Raw genomic sequence first — 3,835 nt, forward strand, 5'->3', positions numbered from 1 at the left:
TCAAAGCCATCATTATTTGCAGGAAAAAAGATTAAACAAAGCAACTGATGAAAAGAAACAAATATGTTTCACATCACATAAACTCTTCTTGAACAATCAGGCAACAGATAGTATGTCTCCCGTGTGACTCAGCTGAGTCCTCGATGGCATCCTGAACAACAAATGTCTTCTTCTTCTTCTTCTTGGTTAGATCAAAGGGTGCAAGCTAAGGATGATCAAATAAAATTAAAACCACACAATCATGATTTATCAGGCAAAATAAAAGAACCGATGACGAATTTATTAAAGATGAGGAGATGTAGAGACTAAATAAGAAAAACTGATTCATGAAACTCAAAGAGTCAATCTGTGTTTCTTAGATGAGTCATGAACCGATGATTAAAAATTGAAAGCGCTAAACTTCCATTGAAGATAACGCTTACAGACCAAAGAGGTTTATTGGGCTTTTTTTTAATGAATTCCATTTCAAAACGTAAGTTATAAAGTATTTATTAAATCATTAGATAAAATAAATAAGTATGAGTCCCACAGAGAAAACCGAAGAATCAAAGGTTTCTGACCTTCATAAATATATATTTGTTTCAGCCATCAATGTACAAAGAATCCTTTAGCTCAGGGGTATAAATGTTGTTGTTTAGATCTCAATAACCCGGATTTGAATCACAGATTTGATACATTTTTCACACTTTTTAAAAGTGGGACCCACATACCGCTGACGTGTCGCATCAGAATTGATGCAACTGCCCTATTATTATAACGTAGATTGTTACATCAATATCATGTCAACTAAATTATTAGTAGAATTATAAACTCGATTATTATTGTGTGGTTAAAATATCGCCGATAGTTGCGATTTGGATCCTAATTAGGCGTGATTGGTGACTAGGTTTGTCATAAACGACAAAACGTAAACCTACTTTAATTTGTCATATTCAATATATCTGTACACAGAACACTGATGTAAATTTAATTAGCTTTTCCATCTGTTGATATATATCTTCTTCTTCTTCTTCTTTGAATATATATGCGTTAATTTTTTCTTCTCAATTTGCGTTATACTCTTGTAATGTAGCTACACATTCATTCGTCTAACTGGAATCATGTGTATCAACGCGAAGATTCTATAGAGAACCATGGATTCGCCATTTCCAAGTTAAAGCAAACTTGACCACTATAATTGTATAAGAGTTAAATTATCTTAGTTTCAAAAAAGAGAGAGAGTTTAATTATCTTAATAGTACACTACTCAAGCTGTAAGTAACATACACTGTTATAATTCTTATAGAAGTTCGACAATTGATTAAGAAAAGTAATGTTCGATTATAATTCTTTTTTGATTAGAAATTTTAAATAATCCCAATATATATAAAATTTTAAAATAATAATTGAAAGTGATTAGAAGAGAAGGACATACAAACATAAACTGCGACACAAAGCTAATTAATAACGTAACCAAGATGCAAATGAAGACTAAATTGCGGCGCCACCATAATGAGACGAAGAGGTCGGTCGAACGATAAGAATATCTAAGATAGTGGTTAAGGAAATTATACATAATTTGTATGATTAATTACAAAATGATGTTTGGCATTTGTCACGGCAAACTTTTATTTACTCCATTATTGCAAAGTATGAAGCATTCACTGAAAACAAATACTCAAAGTGTTTCTAAAGCCACAAATGACATGTAGAACACTTGCACAAATCAACTATTTTGGAGAACACGTAATACCTATACTAGAAAGAAAAATAAAAACGACTCTGTAGTACACTAAGATAAATCGGTAAATGGGGAAATTTTCCGTTTTAGTCTTTTAGACCTCCCAACCATTGCCATAATATAAAACAAAATGAAATAAATAAAAATATGTCCCATATAATCATATTAATTGTATGACCGTTGACAAAAAATATAGAAAAGGGTTAAATTGAAGAAGATAGAAATACAGGGGTGGGACAGAAAAATTTACAAACATATGGTGCTCTCGCGTGAATTTTCAAAAAGAAGAAACTGTATTGCAGGGCAGCTGGAATTGTCCTTAAGTACGATGCATGTAACGGGCATTTGCCACGTATACACTCTGGACTCAATCCTTCCCTCTCTCCGTCGAATATATTCCTCTCGACCAACAAGTTACCCACCGGTGAAAAAGTAAAAATCTTACAAACGTCTCGTATAATCATTGAAGAAAAGCTTGTGACACGACTCAATATTCTATATAGCCTATAGCGTATAAATAGATATCAAAGTGAATATAAAGTATTCAAAAAAACAATTCTCTGTTTCACCAAAATAAGAAAAAGTAAAAAGAAAAATTGAGTTGTAGGTTTTCATTTGATGGTATACAGTAAGTTTATGTGTGTTTTGGACGTTTGTAGGTACGCACTTATTGCATTTTTAAAGTCTTAATTATATTTCATCACTGCCATGTTCTTTACCGATATAATTACATCATCGTCACATGCACTTGCTTATATTTTCAGTTTAATAATATATAAATTGTTAAGATTCCAGAGAAATTTTGTGAGAATATGTTGCATATTTTTTATTATTTACACCACTATATATAGTGGTTCATACTAGGTGGAGTAAAAGAAAGAATTGATTACAAAGATACTCTACATAATGACATGGTCAAACTCATAAAGACTAAGGTTGAATGGGTCTTCCATGTGGCTGGATGTAAACCTCCAATGGACTCTAGTCTTGAACTTGTATGGTCTAGGTTATGGACCATCCACTTCATGATTCATAAGACTCCTCCTTGGATGCCATAACCATATAGGGCTTGTAACATGCTAATGTTGCCTCATTAAAACCTCTCCCGGAAAATCCAAAACCCAATGTGGTAAAAGGGAAACCACATTACTCCCCCTGATTTAGACATCACTGAAGGTCCTTGAGTCTTCGCATGCCAATCTGCTGTGTGAGCTTCCTGAATGTGCTGGTGGGCAATGACTTGGTGAAGAGGTCGGCTGAGTTCTCACTAGACCGGATCTGAAAGACGTTGACCTCTCCAGCTTTCTGCAACTCATGAGTAAAAAAGAACTTGGGTAGAATATGTTTGGTTCGGTCACCTTGGATATACCCGTCTTTGAGTTTAGCAATGCAAGCAGCATTATCTTCATATATGATGGTTGGACCATTGTCCTTGACCATTCCACTATCTGATCGGATGTGTTGGGTCATAGACCTTAACCATACACACTCACAACTTGCCTCATGCATGGCAAGAATTTCTGAGTGATTAGATGAAGTGGCTGCTATAGTTTGTTTCATGGAACGCCATGATATAGCAGTACCACCATGAGTGAACACATAACCAGTTTGGGACCGACCATGGTGTGGATCAGATAAGTAGCCTGCATCTGCAAAGCCTACCAAACCATCTTTGGTTTCATTGGTATAAAATAGACCCAAATCCTTAGTTCCTTGAAGGTAACATAGGATATGTTTAATTCCGTTCCAGTGACTTTGGGTCAGACAAGAACTAAATCTTGATAGGAGGTTTACGGCAAAACATATATCTGGTCTAGTGTGGCTAGCCAAATACATTAATGCTCCTATGGCACTAAGGTATGGCACTTCTGGACCCAGGACATCCTCATCGTCCTTCTTAGGACCGAATGGCTCCGTGTCCAAATCAAGGGACCTCACGACCATTGGGCTGGTCAATGGGTGAGCCTGGTCCATATAAAATCTCTTGAGTACTTTTTCAGTATATGCCATTTGATGCACAAGGATTCCTTCTTTCATGTATTCAAGTTGCAACCCCAAACAAACTTTGGTTTTACCTAGGTCTTTCATTTCAAACTCTTTCTTGAGATATTCAAC

Source organism: Brassica oleracea, chromosome C2 (genome assembly GCF_000695525.1).
Source record: "Brassica oleracea var. oleracea cultivar TO1000 chromosome C2, BOL, whole genome shotgun sequence".
NCBI lineage: Eukaryota > Viridiplantae > Streptophyta > Magnoliopsida > Brassicales > Brassicaceae > Brassica > Brassica oleracea.